The 27,113-nt window shown below is 38.7% G+C and overlaps 1 protein-coding gene across 4 annotated transcripts in view; it reads right to left on the bottom strand.

Moving 5' to 3' along the window:
• The window catches only part of lrfn1 (leucine rich repeat and fibronectin type III domain containing 1), a 176,747-nt gene that overhangs the window by 71,892 nt on the left and 77,742 nt on the right, over positions 1-27,113 (bottom strand). For 3 of the 4 annotated variants that reach the window (XM_044119219.1, XM_044119220.1, XM_044119222.1), the window contains one exon: positions 5,017-5,056. The gene's annotated coding sequence lies outside the window, so the exon portion shown is untranslated. Of the gene's footprint in view, positions 1-5,016; positions 5,057-5,466; positions 5,613-22,886; positions 22,907-27,113 lie in introns of those variants that run through there. The other variant, XM_044119221.1, reaches the window with a different exon arrangement.

The following is a 27,113-nucleotide window of genomic DNA, read 5'->3' on the forward strand; positions in this document are numbered from 1 at the left end:
CACTTCAGCAGTTTTGCAGTCTTTATTATTCCATTTGAAATCATACGTTTATTAGAAAGCTACATTTTTCCTCCATCTGGAGTTGCCCTCATTTTTAAACTGAACCCTACTTTTATCTATTTTTAGACCAGTCTCATATCTTAGGGAAAGCCAGAACTTATTCAATATTCATAACAGGCTAAGTTTTCAGGGATTTTCACCTACTGAAAATATATAAATGCTAAAAGTTTCCTATTACTTCTCAAATTAAAGAAAAGAAAGAGAGAGGGAGAAGAAAAAGAAATAGAACAAATCAAACTGCCAATGATTACTTATGGGTGAATTAGCTGCTTATATTTTGAAGCAACTGTAGTCAGTAATTGATAAAAAACACAGGGTACAGCTTCCATCTAAAGGACCATAATTAACATGTAATTAGGCAGTAAACATTACAAGAAAGGCCATTCAGTTGCCATTAGTTGAAGTGAGTATCTGCTACTGCAAGCTACTGTCTTAAAGTCTACTAATTACCTACTCAGCACTGACCAGTGAAGCACTCCTGCATGTTTACATGCTAAATATGGAGCTATTAAAGATATTTCATTAAGTCAGTGCGACTAGTACGGACTAAAATGGCTTTAGGCTGTACTTTTTAAATGTAAACAAGAAGGAAACCAGAGCTTGACTGTTCCAACTCCTCAAAACCCAAATAAATAAAAAACAGTGACGACAGCTGTTTTCACACGAGAATCTAAAATCTAGAATGGGTTTGTTTTTGTTTGTTTGTTTTTGTTTTCTTTTTTTTAGCTGCCCATTAGAAAAGCTCTTCAGAGCAAGAGATTTTGTGGCGCAGATGTGCTCTGAAAGCTAGCTACGTAAATGAGGTGTTGTATGGTAATGGATCTCTTGAGTGCACAGGAGACGGGCCGTGATGCAAAGAGCACGAAAATCACTGTTTATTTCTTTACAACAAGCCGTCAAGAGTGTGGGATGAGGCTGACTGATTACTGTGTTTGTGTTGATCAGCGCGCAGACGTGAGGCGCGAAGCAAAAACGTAAATAAATAAATGGGAAAGAAACGCAACAGGAGACTAACTGAAAAACAAGAAAAAAGGAAACAAGAAAAAAAAAAAAACAATGAGTGAGAATAATATTTTCCCAATTTCAGGAAGATGAAAGTGAACCTTCACAGACAGAAGAAGCAGCAACAGACTAGCTTCCAAATTATGAATTGACACCATTTTCAAACTATGAACACGTGTAAAAAGTATTTACTTTGATGTGATTTATGTTTCATTTGAGCCAAAAAAAAGGAAAAAAAAACAGAGATTAAGGAAAGATGTCATGATGGATAATTGCTGATAATCTTGTCATTTATCTATAATCTTTATCTTACCACCTCTATCAAACACACCAAAGCACAGACTTGCTGTTTGATGCATTCTGACATCACAGGAATTATTAAAACTGTACAAATAATTGACATTTTTCACAATTAGAAGCTTTTATGCCGTCACCGCTCTACAGAGCTGCTCCGGTGTACGCTGATGCGATCCTCTATTTAACTTGCAGATAGATGCAAAATTCAGACTAGACAGTAGAAGGTCACCAGCACAACCGAGTCCATTAGCACAAACGGGAACATCCCAAGCAAGTGAACTGAAGGTGAACTCCGCTACATTAATTAGCTGTGGTGTTGAGATCCTTTTCTGTGCAGTCGCAGCTTTAAAGGGAACCTGATAGTAGTATTTTCATCAACATCTCACATGTAGCAAGATGTCAAAGGTGCCAAAATGCTGCTGGACGCAGTTCATTACCGAGCGAGAGCAACACTGACAAGAAAAAAAAAAGAAGAAGAAGGGCTGGGTGAAAACACAGATTTGATGACCGCTGCCCGGCTGGTGTTTGATTCAACGCCACATGCTGAAATCTTTTGTGTGGAAGATAATTCAGAGGACCAGGTACTCCACTGATGGCATTAAATCGCTACGTCTTCTTTCGTCCATTTCCAGGCGAGTTCAGTAGCTAATTCCACGGTTTTGCCTTTAAGGACTTTTTGTCGCTGCTCATAGTATGGATTATTACCTTTCTATTTGCTATTGTAGCTGCTCTGAGCTGCTGCTCTGTGCACTGCTACAGTAATAGGCGCTCCTCTTTTGCAAGACGAGCATCCTGCAAGACTGCCGGCTAAAAGCAACGAAAAAAAAATCAATCAATCTCTTCTTAGAGAGCTGCGTTATGTAAAGCCCAGCAACCTGACGACGGTCGGGGTTAAATAAAATGTTAAAAATAAAAAAAAACGCAGAATGTGTTATTCCTGAGCTCTTTGAACGCTTTTCTGCATTTGCATTTTCAAAGAACAGTAATGCGCTGGCTAGACTGCACCAATGCATCCCTAACACACACACAGACACACACACACACACACCAAAGTGCAATGGGCTGTTGTATTCCAACTCCTATCACCCTCAGCAGTAAGGTTGTCAGTAATGTGAGGGGTCTATCTGTTGGATTAGACTGTACAGGCCAATCTTTGATCCCAACATGCATCAGTGAGCCATAGCTACACTAGACTCTGACGCCGTTTCATCACTCTTCCTTCCTTGGATCTTTTTTTTTTTTAAATACTGACCTGCTGCAGCCTGGCAACAGCCAAGTCAGCCTCTGTCAAATTCGAGGATATCCTAAAACTTGCCCGTTCATCCTGCTCTTAACGCATCGACTTTGAGGATAAAAGTTAACTTTCTGACCGATACACCGATAAAGTGTACAGTCCAATGATGTACAGTCAGAGGAGGCAGGTGACAAAGTGTCTCACCTGTGATCCTAAAAGCTGCTAAAACTTTCTGTCATCTGGTCCCTACAGTACACAGTTTTTACACCGACTGGAGATTTTAAATTGCCAATTGACCCAGAATGTATCCCCCCGCCTCCCCCAGAGGAAACTGGAATACCAAAAGAAACTCACAGGCACAAACTTGGCAATATGAGCAGCCGTCTGCCTCACAGGAAGCACTCACCACCGCGGCTCCTTGCAGTGCAGCACACAATTCATTTACACAGAAATCGCATTACAGGGCGGCCGTGCCGTATGGTTGAACGACAGCGATAGTATCACATTTAGAAGGCAAAACGTGTCTGAATAGGTTTTGTCTTTATGCATTTGTGTGATGCAAACTTTATCGAGCAAGCTGTTCTTGCTTCCGTCACGTTGTTGTTTGCTAAAGCTAACTCGGGTCATTTTTAAGCTAGCACTGTGTGCAACACAAGTTTACTCTGTGGTTGGTGGATTGGTTGTTGGGGACCCAAATGGATGCAGGACACAGGCAATGTCATTTTGAGGTGAATTTAGCCAACAAATATCTAATTCTAACACAAAGGAAACAGGAAGTACTCCTGAGAATGAACAAAACAAGTTAGAATCAAGAAAATGAATAAAGCTAAGCCACTAAGACAGGTATTATAATAATGACTAGACATCAGTATCTACTAAAATACAAATTCACAGAACTCAAGACCATGACAGAACCAATGGTCTTCATATCATGGCTAATTCTTTCTTTCTTGTAATAAGGAGTTGTTGTTTTCCTTCTTCCTGTTCCACTTTATTCTGCAAGAATTAGCTATTTAGAAGTAAATTATTGCGATTTTTTAAATTTTTATTAGACAACTGGTTAAAAAGCATTTCTGTTGGTAAGAACAGGTCTGTCAGATGATTAGCATAAAGTGAAACAAAAATTATTAGCATGGTAACGCAAAAACCTTTTCCCTCACAAGTCTGCGAAAGGTGACAAATTAAGCCCACTGCTGGTTTCTCATGACATTTTGATGAGACTGTGAGCGTAGATCTGTAAAAGCAACAAAGTCAAACGTTTTTTTGATACCATTGCAGGCGCGACCGTTCGCCAAGCCACGTGAGAGGGAATTGGTTTAATCACAAACTATATTTAAATAAAAGAGGAAGGGGAAAAAAAAGGTAAAACAGTAAGGGTAAAAAAAAAAATAATCTCCAAAGTGATGTCACGCCGAGAAGACTTATTTTCCCCTGCAGAAGTACATTTATGAAAAACTTGTCATTAAGAATACCCAGCTGTTCCATTTTCTAAGAGGTGATAAAGTACTCATGCAAGACTTTTAACAAAAGGAGCACACGCGAGGCTGCCGGTTCACGCTGAGTTTCTGTCATCTGAGAGTTCAGCAGTCTGTCGAAGCAGCTATTATTAATCTGCAAACAAAACACGAGGACAACTCGCTCGTCTTTGCAAATCCAGCTCATCGCAGACATTTGTGGGCCCTGCAAGCGAGCTTCAGAAACCGTTCCTTCAATGAACTTTAATAATTGCTTACTGTATACAGAAAATTCCTCTACTGATCCGTGACCTTTAACCGCGAGTCTTCTCGATGCGCCGCAAACGACAACTTTATCGAGGCATCTTACTGTATGAGTGCCCGCTCCATGCTCGTGTTCACACGCAGCCCTGGGTGTTTTCTGCTCTCCGTCACACGGTCTGTTTTCCATATTGAGATAAGGAATTAAATCTGCAGGAGCAGAGGACTGCTGGGGCTGCTGCAGGGCGGCGAGGCAGCCGCTCTGATAATGGAGCTGACTCCCATTGAGCGGGCCGTGAGGCAGCCAGTCGTGGCGCCGGGCCAGCACAGACTCCGTGAGAGGAGGGCTGACGGAGTCGCCTCGCGCAGGCCTCTTTCTCTTCCTCTCCCAGAGGTTAGAGCGGAAAACAGCTTTATTTCTGCTCTGCAGCTCCGTTTGAGCTTGGAAAAGTGGGAGCCGAGGCACTGAAAATGGTGGGAACCGGAGGATTAGCTAACGCCAGTGATAAATGGAGTATTCAAACCCCGAGGGCGATCGATTGTGTCGAAGGACGATAGCGGGCTTTCAGCCAACTTGGGGGGTGGGGGGTTAAAGTCCTTCTAATCTGCATAATGGCAACATAAAAAAAATCACATCCTGTTTCATGATTGGAGTGTGAATTTCTGGTTATGTAAAAGGTAAAATGTAATTCATGTTAGGGAACTCACCCGAACACTGGCCGGTGGTGGATGCCGCTCACCGGGTTCTCTGCAGAGAGAAATAACAGGTCAGAGTTAATGTGAACGTACATCACACTCAGGACTGCGGCAGTGGGTTTAGAGCAAAAGGTTCTGTTCAGGACAAAGTTATTATAGTTCACTAAAATGAAAACTGAAGTAGAGAACACACTTTCATTTGTTGAACTACATAAAATTGGTAAATATGTTTTTCTTTTTACATATTTCTTAAACCTGTCACCATTTTGTGACAGGATATTATGAGACAATAAGTGAAAAGACCGATCTCCTACACCTCCTCACAGAGCTGCTACTGCTGTCTGAAGAGATGCACCGCTCCAGACCAAAAGCAACCAATCAGAGCCAGGAGGACGGTCTTAGTACTGTCCATCATCCTCATGAGCTGCTGCTTGACATGCTAATGACGGAGAAACAACTTACCATTACAGGAAAACCGTTTGTCTGTCGTCATCTCTGGCCATGCTAACTAGCTTGAGCATTCAAAGGAGACTCTGCTAGCTGCAGCTTGCTCTGGGCTAGAGCAATAGACCCGCCTCCTGGCTCTGATTGGTTGTTTCTAGGTAGCTCTGGGAGAAGGCAGAAGAACTTAGTTTTTTTCACAGATTATCTGTCTCATAACATATTGTTGGGACATAATGACTGTTTCAACAAATATGTAAAAAAGAAAAAGAAAAAAAGTTCCATACTGCAGCTTTACTGGGGAAAAACTATAACTAACTGGAAATATGTTGTGTATTTCTAAACTAACTAAAACATACTGAGATTATAGACCTAGCATTCTTCATTTCCATGTTTATGAGTCTATATTTTAGCCTTTCAACAAAATTTGAATACATTGTTTGAAAATGGTATCTTCTGTTGAGTATTCATTGCTCAATCGATGTATAAATAATCACAATGCAATACTTGTATTGTGAATTCTGCACCTAAAAATTAAACAAAGTATAAAAAGACTAAAGGTACTACTACAAGTAATAAAAACAAACCTAAAACCAAACAATATTTAACTAAGAAATACTGTTAAACACACTCTAAAAACTAATCAAGACTGACTGAAATACACAAACAAAAAGTCACAATGAAATAAAACAACACCATAATGAAAAATCCAAAACTCTTATAACCCTGATTCAGAAGTGAAACTTTGACAATAATGTCATTTGTCATCTCTAAGGAGCTGGAATGATTATTTCTCCCCAGATCAAGTAAAGTTTCCAGGCAAGAATGTTGTTTTTCCTTCTTCCATAAAAAAGTTATCTTCCAGGTTTAAATACATTTCTAATATTTTGATTCACCAGCATAATTACCCTGAATGCTATCGTTAGCTTGGGGCTAGTTTCTCCCCCAAGACATAAAGTCTTCTGTCATAGGAAACAGATGCAGTGAAAGGATTTAATGAATACTAATGCAAACTATTATGAGTTTTGCATGCTTTCTCTGTGATGTTTAGTGCAAAGAGGTAGTTATGTTATTAGCTTGTTACATAAAAAACTGCATAAAATTACAGACAGTAATTCAAAATTATATTATACAGGCTGCTAAGTAGGATGTATCTCATCCATCACAACAGAGCAAAAGCTGAAAAAAAAAATTCTCGACTTTGAATCAGTCTCACTTTTCTTCCCTTTATTCTCTTTGTAAAATAGTTGATCAGATCATTAATAAAGTGAATAATAACAACTGCTCTCATTCTGTCAGCCTGTCAAAACTGCAAGCCAACCCTTCAATCATCCAATGAGCAGCATGACGGTATAAAACACAGCACTGAGTGTAAAGGTTTATATATAGGTTCAGGCGATGAAATGAGTGTCATAAAACAACGACTCTCTTTGCTGCAGAGGAACACATGCATTTATAGCTCAGGAAGTACATAACCTGCTCTACATTTAGTGGCACCGTTGGTAACGACATCTAAACGGCCTTGAAATTATATGAGCCTTTATATCAGTAGAAATTGTGACACTGAAAGATTGAGAAAAATCCAAACTTTTATTCGCATACATTTACTCAGTGAGGAAAAAAATCGTTGCGTCTATTCTAAGAGTTTGCAACATGCGGCTTTAGAGTCACATGTGGCTCTTTGGACCTTCCAAAATGGCTCCTACTGTAGTAATTTCACTAAAAGTATAGATAGATAGAACCAATGGACATTTTAGCAGTTTGTAATCTACCACAGAGGCGGGAGACTAGCTAGTTTATGATTTGGTGTGTAGGTTGCTTTAAAAAATAATAATTTTTTAACAGAACCAAAACACACCGAATTCTGCAACACATCTACATGTTACGATTGTCAAAGTCAAGCTAGCATAACTGAGCTACTTCCCTCTCCCTCTCACAGTTTTTTTTTATTACAACTTTTTTCTGACCTTGTTATCTAGCTGTGGTGTTGACAGTAAGTAGCGCAGCACTACGTCCCTTTTGCTTTTACATATCATATCCTGCGTAGTTTTAAGGTTCACCGCGTAATGTTGACAACTTGACAGCTAAAACCAAATTGTAGTTATCACAGTTTCTTGCCCTCTAGCATGGAGATGGGTGGGGCGAGATCTTCTGTGTTTATGTGTAATTCCTTGGTGTTATCTTAAAGAACTGAACGGCCGGGCGTGCCGTGGCAGCGTAGTGGATAGCGCGACCCATGTTTGGAGGCCTTGAGTCCTCGACTTATACATCGTGGGTTTGATTCCCGGACCCGTCGACATTTACCGCATGTCTTCCCCCCTCTCCTTCCCCCTTTCCTCTCAGTCTACTTTCAAATAAGGGACACTAGAGCCCACAAAAGACCCCATGGGAGGCGTATAAAAAAAAAAAAAGAAAGAAAGAACTGAACAGCCAAGAAACCCGATCAGGTTTTGGCACAACACCTGGTTTGTTCCTGCTGTCAGCACCTGCACCAGACCGGGTGGTAGTTCTTGTGAGGCTAGTGAAAAAATTTCAGTTTGGAGAGGAACGAAAATGATCTTTTTCTTCAATTATATTATGAAACAGGAAATTTAAAGGAAAATGTTAGTATGAGAAGGACAACTGGGAAGAGGGTGAAAATACGGTAGTTTCCCGGCTACACAGGAAGACCTGACACATATGGTGTGGATATGTATTAAAAAAAAAATTATGTTGACTTTTCACAACAGGTTAACATGTAACATTTGAGAGCCTAAAATTTTATTTAGCTGTACTGAGGTCAAAGGTTGGATGGTAAAGGTTGCAGGTAGTTGCACTTAACTACATATAGAGTCATAGTTGATCTTGTCTGTGATTCATAATGTGATCTGTTAAATTTACTAAAATGATACTTTCAATGATCACCCCCTCTTTTTTTCCCCAGACTGCGGTAAACAGAAATCAAATATCTAAAATATTTTAGACCTTAAGTTAAGAGAAAGGCTGGTTTAAAGTGACTGAATTATCATGTTGATAAATTTAACTAGAACTCTCCTGTCACAAGACTCCATCCAAAATACACTATTAACTCTGTCAGTCTATTCTGAGGTTGGTGTCTGGTTATTTATTTCTACCCTAGTAAATGCAGTGGAAATGCAGGAGAGTAATAATAATGGCCCCAGAAAACTACCCTGGCTCCTGGAAAAAAGGCTCTTGTGGTGGAAAATAAGCTTTAAATAGAGCTAAGACCAAATTTTACAGAAATTTCTCCGTGTGCCACAGAAGGCCAAGGTCTGTGGTCTCTGTGAAGAAAAGAGTTCCTGTTCTAGGGCTGCTATGAGAAGTATTAATATAATTTGTCAACATCAAGATTTTCAGTTGACATAATTTTTTTGTATGAATATTTGGACAAAAAAAAAAGTGGAGATCCCACATAAGTCAGAAAAACACAATTTTGCGATTGCTGTTTCTATTAAAAATGAAACTCAACGAAAATCACACTTGAATAAACTTGTTCATAAGATAATCATTAAAAAACATGCCGGCGCCATCATCATCCTGCTACTTCCTGTTGTCTTCTTTGTCATTTCCACCTGTAGTAACATCTGGTCGAAGATCACGTGACTCGTGCGATGCAGGGAAAAAAAGTGTCCCAAACAGGGACTTGAAAGGCATTCATCTCATCTCCTCTCTAATATTGTTGAACGAACCATATTTTACCGTGTTCTGGCGCCAATTTTTCCTACTACTTTGGATGTAACCAAAGAATAGAATTTAGTCGGGTTCAGATAGCAGTTTACTATCAACCAGTTTTGTTTATTACAAATTACTGGACTGAACTACATCCAGCTTCATCTCAACTCGATCAGAGTCTACCTGAAAACAAAACAAACAAACAAAAAAAAACGAACAACATTCACTCCAAACATGAGTATAACAGGGTCCTTGGTAGAGAAAAAAAAAGAAGCTGGCCAGCAAAAAAAAATAAAGTTCATATAGAGCTCTTTAGTTGTACGTGTGTGTCTGGTGCATACGAATGAAAAAGGCTGTCTTGACTGGGATAGGGACCCAGAATGATGATGGCAGCGGGTGTCCACAAGCACGAAAAACTCAGGAGCCTCTCCTTCCTCCTCTGCAGGCACTTGAACACCCTCTTCTCACAACAATGCACTAGCAGGAAAACATCATATAGGCATAAAAGTCAGGCGAAATGCAGAAGCCAGCCTGAGACTAGCATGTCTCTGTTCTGCAGCAGCTCTGAAACGCTAAAGCCCGGGAATTCCCCTAGCAACTGCAGTCGGAATGCTGCCGTAAAGTAATGTCGTTCAGTTCTCTTAAAAGGGACACTACCCATAAAATAAAAGAATACAGAAAAGCAGAATATACAAATACAGCAGGGTTACATCAACATAACATTTATTGATTTTATGGTTAATGAAAACATGGTTGGTGATGTATCATGTCATGTGGAGGCCCTTTTTATTTACCTACTCCTCCAAAATGAGAAAGATAAAAGAACATGCCTTTCAAGAAAAGTAAGTATGACTTTAACTACATAAAAATGAATGCAGTAGAAATTTATGCAACCTGTCAGATGAAAAATGTAAAAAATGAACTGAAACTGTGACAAACCATTTTTTTAGGCTGTACTGGGCAGCTGTTAGAATCAGAGTTCAGATAAGGAAAGGCCAGAGATGTAAATTTCTGTAAGAAAAGATTAATACTAATATGGCAGATCACTTCTTAGTCCGTTGCCTGGCCTTTCCAACCCCTAACAGCCCGTTGAGAAAAGCAGCGGTAGGAAGAAGAAAGTGCCAGTTTTCTCAGTCAGTCACAGAAATAGAACTTCACACCTGGAATGCTGTGAATATCCACCAACGCAGGAGTAGAAGCACAACCCTCGGCTTTCATGCCAGGCAGCCTGTCCTTTCAGTATTTTATCTTAATAAACTACGCTGCTATTTGTCATGTGTACTGTGACAGACGCCCCCACCCCCTTTGCCTCCGCATCAGAACAGTCCAAGCACGATGACGGAGAGAGCCGCCTGTCTTGCGGCGGAGACTAAATGAATATGTTTTGCGTTGGTTTTTGCTCCGCATGCGGGCGAGCGAACGAGTGGAGAGAGTCAGCCATTCGGGATCATTTCTGCTCCACCCCTCTGATCCGACATGATAAGTGACAGAGGTGCGCGACGAGACAAATGATCTTCTCGACTCCGAAATGCCTCACCTCGCCACCGTATATTCATTTGTTGACTTGTTTTGTTGTCGTTTTGCACAGTAGAAACTCCGCTGACGGTGATAAAAAAAAAATAAAAAAAAAAAGATTTTCCACAACAATATTTTGTAGATCTCTCATCTGCCCTTCAAACGGAGGGCAGATGAGAGATATTTTTTTTCCTCCTCCAGCGAAACAAACACCAGTTTTGTCTGACAATACCAGCTAATTAAGCACAGGCTAGTTGGATCTGGAGGATATTGTTAAAGAGCGTTAAATATGCATGTGTAGGCCGGCGTTAATTGCATAGGCTGCTGTTTTCATTAAGCAGAAAACATTGGATCCGCAAACATACAGACACAACTGGAAGTCACCATTCAATTCAGACTGCAGCAACAATAAGCAGTTGTTGTGGTTTAATAGCAATTACACTTTGAAATGACTGACGACAAGCTTTTAGTGCAATCAATTAAATGCACTCGCAAAGTTTAGCCAACAAGCTAGCGGAGGTCAAATTGGAAAAGAGCTCAGTAAGCATTACAGCGTAGCATGGTGATGTGGAGTTTGATCATGTCGTTCCTCTGCTCTCGCTTTTTTATAACTGTAAACAGAATGTCTTTATACTGTAAAAACACTAAACTGGAAGTGTTTTTTGGCGCAGCTTATACTTTTATATGAATGTCTTAGTACACAAAAAGTAAGACAAACTAACTTACCAGTAACTTCTCGGCAAGATATGGAAGCTTGTCTTAGGTCAACATAATAGTTTTCAAGTGGAATAATCTGCCAGTGGAACTCTTTCCTCAAAATTAAGAAATTATTGATTCAAAACATTCTCCTATTTCTTGCTAAGAAATTACTTCTATGTTAGTTTTGTCTTATTTCAGGTGCAGAAATGCTGCAGCCAGAGCTCTGATGAGAATTAAACTCAGATCATATTTCCAATTTTAGCTTCTCTTCAACGGCTCCTTGTTCAATCCAGAGTAGTTTCTTTTTTAAAAAATTAATCTCATCCCATGTTAAGTCCTGAAAACCGGAGCCCCAGTCGGATTCTTCTGCATGCTCCCAACAGAACTCTTTGCTCTCAGGTCGCAAATTTATTACCTTATTTTTGAGATTCTAAGAACAGAATCGATCCGAAAGCTCACAGTTTTTGCCTGTGATGCAGATACACTTTACATTTCATTCTGTCATTTTTTTAAAATGACAATTAAAGTTAGAGTGGCAGGCTAGTATTCATTTTAACTGCGTTGCTATTTATTTGTAGGTCACTTTGGATGAAGGCGAAAACTAAATCAGGTTCCACTGGAGGTTAAACGAGAGTTGTTGCTTTCTACTGTCACCACATGCTTTATCGGCGACTCATCGTAAAGAATCAACTGAATTATACTTGAATTTATTTGACTAAATCTGAATAAAACTCTATATACCTGATATAAATTAGACATGCCTGTCTTGTAAAGAGCCTTGAGATATTTTTGAGAACTGATGGAACACTGCATTGGAAAACAATAATAAAAAAAACACCACACATTGTAAATCTACCTCTTTGAGAAGCCACCTTTACACTCCCAGGAGCCAATCCTGACCTTCCTTAAATCAAATCTGTCCAGAAAAACAAAAGGTGCAAGAACCTTTGAAAAACACATTATTTTTGACAAATACACACTACAATGCAAATGTTTACATTAGACTGACCAGAATATCTCCAATTACATATATATATATATATATATATATATATATATATATATATATATATATATATATATATTAAGTATATATATATTTTTATTTTATATTTTTTAATTGAGAAACTTATTCCTACTGGACAAAAAAATGAAGCGACAAAACATCTGGACTAGTTTGCTGCAGACATTCGAAACACATATCTCACAAAAACAGAACAAAAAGTGCTAAAATTAACATTCTCTGTTCTTTTTACATTTCAAAAAACATTGCACAAATTCTTAATATTGGCCACATGCAGCTTCAGAGCCACAGGTAGCAGACTGCTGGCATAAGGCTGGCACAAATCTGCATCTCGTTTGTTTGAAATCTATAAACAGGTACTGGGGGATTTTTGAAGGCCATAACAGTTTCATTTCATTCTGACGTTCCAATGTGGTCTTGATTAAATAATATCTACTTCTGATATTACTCAATTGTAAGACGGCATTTCTTTCTGTTCTGCGTGAAACTCTCTTTTCAGATCGGTGCCCTGGTAATCCGTGCATGGAAAACGGCATCAGAAAACATTTCTGATGGGGTCTCAGGGCATCAATTGTAGTTGCTAAGAAACTCATATTCCACTCAACCGAACCGAAGTGAAAATATTAGGTTTGATTGAAACCATTTTGTAAAATAATAGTACCACATATTCAGCATGTATTTGACATTTGGAGGAGCAAATAAAAAAGAAGAAAGAAAAGAGTTTTTCTGAGATTTTGTGCAGTTTCTTTTAAACACAACTTGATTTTCTCATCATAGTAGTAGATATAATGAAAAGTCGCTTCAGCTGAAACATTCCTGGTCATTTCTTGTGCGGTTCATTTTTATTACACAGCAATTCTATTTCTATTTTATTTATTCAAATTATTACACAGCTTTGAACGTTTTGACGTTTTGTCACGCAACCCTCACGGACTTCAAAGTATTTTATTGGCAATTTAGACAAACACGCAAAGTAGCACATAACTGTAAAGTAGTTTTTTTTTTCTTCTTCTGGTTTTTCTGCAGTTTTTACTAAGAAAAAAAGAAACTAAAATATGTTGTGTGCAACTGCCTCTTTCTGTGTATGGCTGCAAATCCAACGGGCTTCGTGTGCAACTTCGTACTAGAAGACACCAAATTTTTTTGCTGCTCAGCTCAAGTTTAGTTAGATTGAATTCTGTAAACAACAATTTTCAAGCACTGCTGATTTTAAATTAGATTTGGGCCACTTTAACACAAACATGTTTCTCTCAGTGTATCTCTGACTGTTTTTAAGGGTCGTTGTAGAAAAACAGTGTTTGCTTCACGCCTCTGAAGGCTACAGCTTTTCGAGGGAACCGTTCCTTTTTTCTCCCAGCTGGAAAACTGGGGACTAACATGAGGGAATCACAGTTAACTGAAGCTTATAAGGGGAGGGGAGAAGAGAGCTGCTTTCCACTTCTTTATCTCCCTTAATAATGACAACTGAGGAGAAGCTCTGATTCCCCTCCGTCAAATCTAATTGCCAAAGCAGCAATCTCGATTAGAATCTCGACAGTCCTTCTTTTTTGTTTTTGTTTATATTGAAGCAGCCATTGCTTCGCAGCGTGTTTGTCCAAGTAAGGCCTATTTACCAACCTCTTCCAGAAGTGCAAACAAGGTAAACCTCGACAGCGAAAGCTTTGTTCGGAGTTTGTTCAGCCGGGCGCTGATGAAAAAGAAACATGCCTCCTTCACCGCTGCCATCATTCACCAAAAAAAAACCACGATTAGTTGCAACAATAGACTTTATTTGAGAAATATTGCTTTTATACGTAAAAACAAAACCGTAATAATACTGTAGGCGGTTTAGTTTTTATAAATTTTAATAAAATATTGTCATATCAATGCATTATGGATAAATGACATCTGAAGGTCCAACTGCGCTAGCGCCATCCATCTAAAACAGCAATGAGTGAGATCACTGAGCTTTTTCAAATTGAACCGGAGTGCATTGAAATCGACGGAAATGTAGAATATGTGATGAAAATATGGAAGAACAAACAAGGGAAGAGGATAGAGTTGGCCAAAGAAGCTGGTATTTGTGTTGCTGTCATCAGCCTGTCAGCAGCGCATTTGCTTTTAGCTTGCGAAAACAAATGCAAGTTAGGGCTCTTCATCAGTTTGCTCCTACAAATGACTCAAAGTCTTCTGGAGAGAAATGTTGAGATGTGGATCCTTTGGAAGTTGTGTTCGGCTCTTTCCCACGGCGCTCTTTTTTTTACGTGGGAAGTGATCCAGACTCACATCACTGTTTTGTTGTTATTTTTTAATTTACAGCTAATAGCGAGACAGTGTAGCAATGTCTAAATTTACAGCAGTTAAATGCAATATGATAAACAACAACTCTGGAAAAATTAGCCTTCCTGTGTTTACTCTATAAATTCCAGTACAGAACATTGCGCAGTTGAAAAATGGCAAACTCCATGAGTGAAAAATGTAACAAATGGTATACATTTTGGGAAGTAGTTAGGAGATTTGATGTATTACAGGCAGCAATTTTGTTCTATAAGTTAATGGGCCGACAGGTTCAACTAATTGTGGATTCCTTTAACATATAAACCAAGGTTCACGCCGCTCAATGGCGGGTTAGTGTTATGGTTGATCCACGACGGCGGAGTGAGAAGAACAAATTCATGGACGTCACTTTTCAACGAGACGAGCACGCCGTGTTCAAGTCCCACCGGCTCTCAGGAACGGATGACTTTGCGCTGTACAAACTCTCTCTCACTTCAGAGCTTTTCATGTTGCTTTATCTTCATACTGTGAATCCATGCTAACTGGCTCTTACGCCTACCCATCGGGCTCCCACACGTCAAGCACTTGCACATACGCTCAAATGGAGGGAGAAGACGATGACCGTAGGAGGATTTATAATCCATGTTTGGGTTATTGCTGGGGATCTTTTTTTTTTTCTTTTCAATTTAGAAACGTTAAAGTAGTAGGATGTGTGAATTGTTGAGAAGAGAAAACAGGTTGTGCACTCAAACACAAAAGCAGATTTGTTTTAAAACATCTTTTAAGGATCAAATGTCATGAAAACCCACACGCTGTCTCTTGCTGCTTCTTTATCTCTGCCACAAACACACATGGTGTGCTGCTCTGAAAGCTTCCTCCACTGTAGCTTTGAAAACACATTTTTCAAAATGTATGAATGTAACTACACGATTAAAAGTGGTATATTTTGGATTGATTACTGGGACCAATGATTAAAAAGTTACAGTTTTTAAAAGTTTTACACCATCAATTTCTCTTAAAGACCTTTCAATGAGACGTCGGAGAGCAATAAACAGGTAGACTGATTGGACTTTTTTTCCAGTGAGAAAGACTTGAAGAACGTCAAATCTGTTATGGACACCGCTCCGGAACGTTTTCCTCACGTACAAAAAATAAAACTTTGGATGCTTCCTGCAACCTAGAGTCAGCGCACAACTTCAGTTATTGCAGTTAGAAACCAGCAATCAGGCCCGAAACCTCGGTGTCATGAAGGACTCTAACGGGAACCTTCAGAGACACGTAAAGACAAAATCGGCCTTCTGTCACCTGAAGAACATTTCAAGGATTAAAGGGCTAATGTCCCAGCAAGATTTAAAGACACGCATCCATGCATTTACCTTTAGTTGCATTGATTACTGCAGCACAGATCTAACAAAAAAGTAATAATCAAACCTGCAGCTGATTCAGAATGCTGCTGATCACATTCTCAATAAAACCAGGAAGACAGAACACATCACCCCAATTCTTAAGTCCTCACACTGGCTCCCTGTAGAGCACAGGCTTTAAAAAACTGTTAGTGTATAAATCACTAGCAACAGTGGTTAGCAATGCAATACATTAAAGATCTGACGTTGTTCTATCAACTTTCCGTACCTCTCAGGTCTTTTGGTTCTGGAGAAACGTGGAGAAGCAGCATTCAATTTGTCTGCACCACAAATCTGGAACAAACTTCCAGAAAACTGTAATACGGCCGAAACACTGAGTCGCTTTAAATCAAGATTAAAAAACCACCTGTTTAGAGCTGCTTCTGCAGGAATAACACATTAAACATTGACCGACATGTTTGATCAACCTCCCTTCTCAATAGCAAGGGAAGATGTGTTGCTTTATGCATGTTGAAACTTAAACAGCATGATCACAATACTGATGTTGTGCTGCAAAAATGTACCAATGTTATTAAGCTAACATAAATGCTATCATGATTTCACAGACTTGGCCAAAAAATATAAATTTTATCTCATGCTGAACTATGCACACTCTCTGTCAGCACAGATGAAGGTTTGGTCACTTTGACATACTAAGTTGCTTGACCACCAAACTGCGGACTTTGTATTTTAGTTACTGCATTTATGCCAATCCCAGACATCTTCCATAAGCTTTATCATCACTAGTCTACTCCAAACCCTAAATTTATTTCATGCCTTAGTCCTAAACCTAATCCTTAACCCATCTTCTTCTGGGGTCCAGGGTTTGGATCCTCCTCATAATGTAGTATTTTATAGAAAAATGGGCCTTACAAATGCTAACACACACATACACACACTGTCCAAAACAGTTTGTTGTTTTGAATTCATGAGTAAACACTGATATTTCTGCTCACTTTGATCATGCTGTGGGGATTCCATACATGTCCCGTCTGAACTTTTCAAATAAAACAAATATTTTATTAAACATCCCAAATCTGTAGATTTGACTATTTAAGAAAAGCAAGCCAGGGAAGAAGCAAAAAAGGGTACAAATATATTTAGAATAACACACACTCTTTCATATTCATACAGCTGCTGACTTTTCCATGATAAATGATTCATTTGGTAGTGCGGTTGTAAAGCCAGCGTGGAAACCGGGGCTTCTTGGATGCAGCCATCCTCAAGGACAAACATCTATTTGTTCAAACTGTCAGGACTTCAGAAGTTCAAAGCACAGAATGGGGCAGTCATTTGGGAAGCTGGGAGCTTTTATGTTGTTTTTTTCCCCCTCCAAGACTAACAGAATAAATAGTTTACTTTCTATGCTCTTTCAATGTTTTTTTTTGTTTGTTTGTTTTATCTAGAGGAATATTCCTTCAAAAACCAAATGGTTTCTGATTGAAAAACACATTTCTTTTGTTTCCTGTATCTGGGGCTGGGTGTGACCCAAGGCTGCTGCTAATGTCCAAATTAATACAGTTCTGAATCAACACATCCTTTAAACCTGGCAGAGTGTCTCTTAAAATGCTACACCAGTGCTGGTGGATAGTTGCATTAAAAAGCATGAAACCATGAAATTCCATCTGTAAAACCAGTTTCTTACGTAAATGAAGGGAGGTTCCCTCTATGGTATTCTAATTTCTGTAAAGGGAATACAACACAGATGCAATGATTGTAAACATCTGAATATTTATCTCAGCCTGCTTTCAAACAGATGTCCTAACATCACCTGTTTTATTCATTAACGCTGTTTTAAGCAACAAGTATTTTCTGTGAACACTTACAATCCCGACCAGATGATCTCTGATTTCTAACAGCAGGAGGCTACAAATGAGAGTTCAAGGCAGCGTTTAGAGCAGAATTTATTGAGGCTTTTCTGCAATGTAAAAAGAAAAAGAAAAAAAAGACTTTCAGTGCTATAAAACCAAGTCAGAAACATCTTTTATGTGATCACAGCACTCTGTCACAAATTCACCTACTGGAGCTGTCAAAATGTAGCCGGAAGACATGAGACAGTGAACACATGATATGGTTGTGTAATTGCAATATTCATTATATTTTCACCGGGCTGCACAGTGGTGCAGTTGGTAGCACTGTTGCCTTGCAGCAAGAAGGTCCTGGGTTCGATTCCCAGCCCGGGGTCTTTCTGCATGGAGTTTGCATGTTCTCCCTGTGCATGGTGGGTTCTCTCCGGGTTCTCCGGCTTCCTCCCACAGTCCAAAAACATGACTGTCAGGTTAATTGGTCTCTCTAAAATTCTCCCTAGGTGTGAGTGTGTGTGTGAATGGTTGTGTGTCTTGTATGTCTCTGTGTTGCCCTGCGACAGACTGGCGACCTGTCCAGGGTGAACCCCGCCTCTCGCCCGGAACGTAGCTGGAGATAAACACCAGCAACCCTCCTGACCCCATTAGGGACAAAGGTGTTAGAAAATGGATGGATGGATTATATTTTCAGCTGTTATGGGTTGCTTTCACACTGCACTGTGCCAAACAAAACAAATCCTTGGGAAAAGCTGTTCACCCTGTTGCCTGTTGGGGCGCTGCACCAAGAGCTACTAAGGGAAACGACACAAAAACTTCAGAAGAAGACATGAGCACAACTTCTTAAACAAAAATGGAGTGGCGTCAAATTTTAGTGGTTGTAGGATTACTCTTTGTCTTTGGCAAAACACCACAAAACATTTCTCCTGCTATTGCTAGACTCGCGCGCTTGTTTTGGTTGTGTTTACCCAGAATGCCCAGTGCTAAAGTTGGCTTCCTGCTTTTGACGTTGACCAGTTTTCATGCCAACCGAACCAAGATTGGGGGCTTTTTGGTTTGATTGCGTGTTCACACCTCCACAAACAAACCGAACCTTCAAGGGAAACGAACTGGAGTTTGACGATCGCGAACTGAACACAGCACACAAAAAAACATGTTCTGTTATTTTCCTGAGTTCTGCTTTAATTTCTCCTGAACAAAATTGATCCCCTTTTATGTTTGTGATTCCACGCTTTGCAAGTCAACCTACTCTAAACATCAAAAAAGTGTTTATTTTAAAGCATAATTTCAGATACGGACATCAAATTCATACCATATTTTATCGGTATTGGTTATGCCGACTTTGTGATTTGCAGCTGAAGGCAGCATGTGAATAACATTCAGCTAAATTCTGAAAGCTAAATATAAAACAAGACATCTGGTCCAATGAACTGAAAGCTTTTCTTTTCCTCACATCTTTACCATCTACCAAATTTCCTCAGACAGTCCTGGTACACGGACTCAAAGGCAGCATATGGTCCTCTTAGCGTGCCCACAGTTGGCACGCTGACCACAACAAGCACCCTCAGGGTAGCCAATGTGACCTCCAGAGCTGAGAGAGCTCCAGAAGGAAAAAAAAACAAAAACAAAACAACGACCTGAGGCAAGGCAGCAGCTAGCCGGCCGGCCGGCGCTGCGGAGAGGCTGAAACACTCCAGGAAACAGAGACAACGAGTAAAGTAATCAGGAAAACAAAATAATAATGAGAAACTGTTTATCTCCAAAGTGGAAAGTTGTGACTTCTGGGTTAAGAAGGGAAATATCTGAGAGGTGCAGGCAGTGACCGCCGTGACGCTGAGCAATAATACAAGTTGCCTGAGAGAATCACATCAAATAAGGGATGCTCTAATAATTCCTCTGGTTAAGTAGCTATTTTTAATAACCCAGCAAGATCTCCAAGTTTCTACCGAGACACGGATGGAAAAAGTGATTCAGCCAGAGGGAAAGCATGGAGTATGGCAACGTGTTAGAGCCATTGTAAACTGAAAATAAGGAGTAGTACATTTCCGCCACAAAGCACTAGAAAAATATTTTTCTAGAAAAAAAGTTTTTTAAAAAAATAAGACTTTTGGAAATGTTCTGTTTCAAAGTCAAATATTTAAAACTTTTGAAACTCTGAAAACGTCTATGTTTCTGAGGTTAATCTTAAAATTTCTGACTTTTGTTAAGCAAATTTTTTACTTTTCAAAATTTCCCATTTTTTTCACTTTCTTAGAAAATTCCAGATGTTAAACTCACAATTGCTGAGTTTTTTTTCAAACAAATTTTAAACTTTTGTAGCTCAAAAATCGTGCTTTTATTCCTAGAAAATTTTTTCAGGTTCATATAGAAATTTTCTTTGACTTTTCAAACGCAGAAATTTCCAGTGTTTTTTTTTTTTTTTTTTTTATTTGGAAAAAGTTACTCCTTTTTGTTTGTATCTGCAATGACTCTAATACGCCGTCGAACATGGAGAGCGAATCAACATTGAGTGAAAGTAATTATTGAATATAGACCAAAACAAGATGTGCTAATGTAGCCAAAAAGGTCAGGTCCTGTTATCCATGAAAAAATACACCCAGGGCCACGGATCAGAGTTCCCCTGAATTCTTGGTGAGTCAGGCCGGATAGTCTCTGCTGCTAATGATCTGATGTCCTGGTTGTAAGCTTTTTCCCTCCTTTCTCTCCCCTGTGTGAGGTGCAGTCTCTGATGATGTCCACGCAGCTATTTATACACTCCGGCATGCTCAGCACATTTACCAGCGCCACATAAATAATCCGAAGGTAGGAGAGATGCTGCATGAGAGGAAAACGCATTGGCTTTAACATGGCAACGTCTGGCTTTTAAAAAAAAATTTCTTCTTCATATTTCTCGCAAAGAAAAGCATCGCCGCATACGGGGAAGAATGCATTTCCGGATTGCGTCTATTTAGCCTCTGCTTCTGTGAAACCACATATCTTGTGTCGTGTATCAGCCTTACATATCGGTTAAAAAAAATAAATCAATTAAAAATACTGCAGGCACAATCGAACAAACTCCTGTGAGCTGGGGAGAGGGAAGGACTGGAGGAAACTCATGTTTTACTTTGGAGAAAATTTGTTCCTTTAGCATTGCTTCACATGCTTTACACATTTTTATTTTAATATGTTATTATAATTTCTGTGCCACATCTATTTTTCACACGCCTGATTTTATTTATATTTATTAATTTTTTTTGGGTTTTTTTTTTTTGGGTTACCCAACAATAATCTTTGGGTGACTTTCAAGATAAAAGTGGAACTTCTAGGAAGGTGTGTGTCCCATTACACTGTTTGTAAAAGTTTACAGTAAAACATGAGGGTTAGGATGGGGTAGTGGGTAAGTGGTAGAGTTACAGTCTGGAGCTGCTTTGCTGCTTATGGACCAAAACAAAATCAAATAATTGGCAGAAAGTTGAATTTGCTGCGGTGGAACATTCATCTGTGATGTTGTGACACTCAGGAACATGCAGGCTTTGCAGCAGGACAACCATTACTTCACTTTCATATTATTAGTGAAGTAATCTGCCAATGAAACTGGTGCATTTTCATCAATATTAAGGAATTATTGACTTAAAACAAGCTCCTATATCTTGCTGATAAGTTACTTGTAAGTAAGTCTCATTTTGTTTCAATTGTGTTACAATATTTGAACTAGAACTAGAAAAAAAACTGTTTTTTGCAGATGAACATCTTGTCTTCATGATGCTGTTCGAATTATAGAGTTATTTAACAAACCTCTGAGGCCCTCACACACTACCTTAATTACTTGCAAAGAATTTTTTTGGGGGGGGTGTCAGATTTGTAAATAAATACCAATGTTTACCTCATTTCTTGGATTTTTATAAAACCAAAAAAAGCATAATTTTTGTTCCACCTTCCCCTTTGTGTTTAAGAATCCAAATATACAGATTTAGGTTTGTGGTTTCAGAAGATACTTTTGAATGCTCTCTCGACTTCAGATGATCTCAAGCAAAAACGTTACTTGGGACTGATAGAGTAGATTCTGTTTCTCTCTTTGCAAGAATAGCACTCGGATCCTAAACGGAAGAAAACGAAGATGGAATTCACCACAACGCGCCACAAGCTGATTGCACCGGCTTGTAAGCTTGTGTGTGTGTGTGTGTGTGTGTGTGCGTTCGTCTCATTTAAAAGCAGCAGACTGCGTCCTGGTCGGCTGCGAGGGGAATCCAGTCTGGCTGCTTCACGTGAGGAAACCGTTCCTGTGCAGGAGGTGCCAAGACCTGCATCACAAATACACCGCGCGGCTAATGCAATTATGCAGCTCCCCCGCCACGCATCCTGTTTGAAATCTGGGTGACAGCCTGAGATTTAGCATCTCTTTCATGTAAAAGAAGCCTTCTTACTGGGTGATTAGATCACAAATGCATGCAGAACATATACCTGTTTTTTTTTTTTTTTCTGAGTTTAAAAAAAAAGCCCCGACAATATGATGAAATCATCACACATGCATTTTTTTCAACTGATAAACAAAGCTAAGTGTTCATGCGCTTTATTTACTTATTTTTTTAATCTCAGAATTTGCACAAGCCTCCTTAATTCTCTTAAAATGAGGTTCATCAAACATCTAAGCGTCTGTCTTTACATAGCGGCTGCCAGTATTAATAGCATTTAGCCGCTGATGCACCCCGTGTACCTGTAAAACCATCACTCTTGTTATTTTTAACACATCATCATTAAATGTCAGAACGACGATAAATGATTCATCTGGAGCGCTTGGATTAAAGCGAACTTCACAAGCTGCTTAAATTCAGGTTCAAAACGAGAGGAAAATTAACAAAAAAAAAAACGTAAAAAAAATTAATAAAAAAAAAATACAAAGAAAAAAATAGGTTATTATGTTTTAATGGCTCTGACAAAAAAAAAAAAGAGTCAATTTCATCGAAGTGACTGAGTTGATATAAATGAGCACAGGATGAAAAAGATAAACATCATTGCGATCGCTACAAATGAGCAGCAGATTTTATTAATCAACTCAGATTTAATGATAATAACAAAAACACAAAATCTTACCTAGTATCTTTGGACCTGCTTCAGATTATTTCACTTCTGAAAAAAAAAAAAAAAATTTTCATAAGTAAAATAATCTGGAACCAGCACTTTTTCAACAATAATAAGAAAGTATTTACTTGAAACAAGCTCCTATATCTTGCTGAAAAGTTACTTAGAATTTAGTTTTGTCTTTTTTCAAGTGCAGTAAGATATTTGTAACAGAAACTAGACCAAAAATATTTTGTAAGATTTTGCAATTTTGCAGTGAAGGTGAAGCGTGAAAAACTGTTTTGCATGCCAAATTCCCAAAAACTTTCCAAAATGCAACAGGTTTAATTTTGTTTAGTTTTACTTTTGCTGGAATCCATTGCCGTGCTAAACAATTTAATTCATCTAGACACCTGCATATGTTTTTCCTTCTTTGTTGCCTAATTGTGTCATTTCATTCTGAATGCATACAACACATGCTTTAAATGAATGACTATTATGGTAAAATCCTGCAGATGCTCTGAAAGATGCAAAAGGGGCTTCGTTTCTTGGTTAAGGTAATGTAGGTATTTCATGGTTATCGCCGCTTTTGTCTTTTACTGTCCTTAACCTCAGCAGCTGGTTTGGAGGTTTCTTTTACCCACCTGGCCATCATCTGAAATGTTTTAGTCACTTCTTTCAAACTGTGAATAGCTGTGGAAACACCTGAGGAGGAGGTGTGTAGCGTGTCGGAAATGTAAGGCCCGCTTGTTTAGAATAGTTTTCATTTTTTCTGTTTTAACAGAGCAACCTTTCTTATCGTCTTTCTTCAGAATGTGAACGTGCCTGTCGTTGAATTTGTCCTTTTTTCTTAAGATGTAGGTACTTAAATCTTGCTGGGTTGTTTTTTTAATATTAATTTTCAATGATGAATGTTCATATATATATATATATATATATATATATATATATATATATATATATATATATAATGTTATAAAAAACTTAAAAAGATGACACAACTTTATGTTTTCAGGTACTAATGTAAAATGTTTCACATTAAGAAACACCATCAACAGCAGAATTTAAGAGAGTAAAGATGCCACATGTTTTTGGTGAAACTGATGACTAACTTTGTGTTCGCTCCTCTCTGTATGGGTCCAGATATTGCTGTAATTGCCTAACGGTTCTCTCCATGACAACACAACCCGAGTTCAGCTCATGTGGATTAGTTTGTATCGATGAAGACTCTGCTTCCTCTCCAGATGATCGATAAGAAATGCTCCTGCCTGAATCAGATTAGACTTGTCCTTCTGTGCAGAACCATGAATGTTCACTTCCTTCTGAGTGTGCGCATGATTATCACCATAGAAAAATCTCTGTATTCATGAGTCAGATTATATCTCTCAACTCTTCTAATCAGAAGAGCCATTCAAAAATAAACTCAATATTTAGGTGAAAAGAATGGATTTATCTTTACAAGATTGAAAAATCATCCATTAATGTATTATACCAAGCTTTTCCATATATTTTTTTTAATAATTATTGCGATACAGAGCTATTATGCGAATAACATATTGATTCACCATAGCAACTCAGTGTTCACACAGATGTACAATTGTACGACCGTACAACTTTGAATGCTGACTTGAATATTGCACAACTACACAGCGAAAACACAAAATCTTACCAAGTAATTTTTGTCTAGTTTCTAGTCCAACTATCTTAGTACACGTGAAATAAGACAAATCTAACTTACAAGTAAGTTTCCAGCAGGAGATAGGAGATTGCAATAAGTCAATAACTCCTTCATATTGATGAAAAAGGACTCGTAAATTATTTCACCTGCAACATGGAGAAAATATTGGCTGTTTTCAAAAGATTTGTGCAAACTAGTTTTTAGCGCTTGGACTGCTTGTAGAAGCAGCAGAAATCCAAATGGAAATACAGAAATGTGCAAAAAGACAATTTTGCATAATAAGTCATTTTTAAAATGTCTTCAGCTTCTAATTTTTATGATTACTCTGAATGTGGCACAGTTAGCACTACCCACTGCCCCTGTCTCTATTCTCTGAAAAACGTCTCTTCTCTTTCCATAACAGAGGCTGAAATAAAGTATCTTTTGTTCTGCTGTGTTCAGGTCTCCGTTCATCCAAATCTCTCCCTGCTCCGTCACATAATGCTGTAGCTGAGAAGCCAAAACGCAGAGATGAGATGGAAGACGCATGATTAATAGGGATTGAATGATTCAAAGAAACGAGGGAAACAAGGCAACAGGGTGACAACAGCAGCAGAGGATCTGACAGGCAAATAAATGAACAGATAAGGAACAGCAGCAGAGGCTGGAAAGGGAAAAGAGGAGCCGGAGAAAAACGCTGGGTAAACATTACAATTAACCACAGACAGAGACTAAAGAAGCAAAACTAAATGTCTTTAAGCCAACTCTTAAACGGGTGAATTGGACAAACACCTGACCTGCTACTGAAGAAAAATATATTCTATTCAGGATCTTTTGTGTTTCTTCTGATTTCTTTTTAAAGATTTCAAAGTCTCTAAAAAATAGCTTGCTTTAAGTCTTCTTCTCTCTCAAGACTTTTGTGTTTTTTTCCATATTGCTGAAAATTGTTGGATAGTGGTCGCATCGACCACATTTATTAAAACTACTTGTAAAGATACTTAAAAGACCTAAAAATATGTTAGTCTTTAAACTCTTCGTACCAGAACTTCTGTTTTGGAAATTTTTTGGAGAGTTCTCGAATATGACATCCCCAAAATGAATTCCATATATCTCAGGAACCACAAGGCGTATTGGACTGGTTCAGGTATCAAAATAAAGGTAATATTCCAGAGAATACTCCAGAGGTCTAAAGATCAACATTTGTATCACTGAGAAAGAACAAATGCCTATGGCACACAGTGAAAAAATACAAAATAAAAATAATAAATTCTAATCAAATACATTAGATAATGTGGATTTTCCTTAAAAGCATGCAGTGGAAACCCAGAACCTCTAGCAATTCACGATACAGGTTCTGACCAATTGCTGGACCAAATTTCATTCCAAAAAAACTGAAGCACAGACATTTTAGAAAGGTATTGGTTGATCAAATTACAGGCCAACATTCCAAATGTGCCATTTTTGGACATTTTGGCACCATGAGTTCAATTACAAATTTCTCTCTCTTTTTATTTATGTATTTATTTTCCCAACCTTTATCTTGCTGTAAATATTTGAAATTAATAACAGTCCTGGGCGCTCTGGTTATAGAAGCATTGAGTTGGAAAACCAAACCTACAGGGCGGATTTTCTGCAGCCCATTGGTTGATTTGGTTGATTGTCACATCGATTAGTGGATATCCAATATGCCTATATTGTAAAATTTATAGCATATGTTTTTAATTGACCTTATCGGGGCAAGCACTTTGAAATATCTTGCTGCTGAATAAAGTTTGATTTGATTTGATTTGATTTAAGTGCTGAGACATCAAACGTGGGTCCTCATGTTACCATAATTACTGGCATCCCGAAGAATTTCTACAAAGAAAAAATAAATGTGTTTCAGATTTCCTACTATATGCTACACATTTTGATGTTGGAATGTTAGGAAAAACTTTAAACCCTCTCCTGGCCTTCAGAGACGGTTTAATTTGGTTCCCATAAGCTTTTTACTCTGTGTGCGGTTCAGTGGGATTGGACTGACCCCGCATGCGCTTTTACGAGGGTTGTTTGTATGGGTGTGGTTTCGGAAACTGACGGTCTGACGGGATAACCATCAGACCGTCGCCATGGTGAGCGAATGTTGTGCTCTCACCATGAATGTTGTGGAAGGACTGCATTAATCCACCACTTGCGCTTTCTAAGGGGTATAAAAGCGTCCCAAAGACAAATAATAAATATATATGGAGCAACAAACGGCAGCTAAAGGCAACTCTTTTCAATCTTTTAAGTGTGAACCCAACACGCGCTCAAATTTCGCCAGTCCCTTGGCCGGAGGAGGAGAAGTGATTCTTGCTTTATGGTGCAACTTCTATGGGACATAAACCGAGGTCGCCTCGGTTTATGTCCTATGTGTGTCGAGATGTGTGTCGGTCTTTACAAATCCACCAACAGCAACAAGGAACGTTGTCAACCTAAAAAAAAAACGGCCATTTTTGAGACAGGATTAAACAGTTTAACCACGAGAACGTCAGCAAACCAGGCTGGATAAGAGCCAAATCTTGCCACTGTGAACAATGAGGAGGATGCTAAGAGACATCAAAGAAGCTCTAGGAAGCTGGCTG

Source organism: Gambusia affinis, linkage group LG06 (genome assembly GCF_019740435.1).
Source record: "Gambusia affinis linkage group LG06, SWU_Gaff_1.0, whole genome shotgun sequence".
NCBI lineage: Eukaryota > Metazoa > Chordata > Actinopteri > Cyprinodontiformes > Poeciliidae > Gambusia > Gambusia affinis.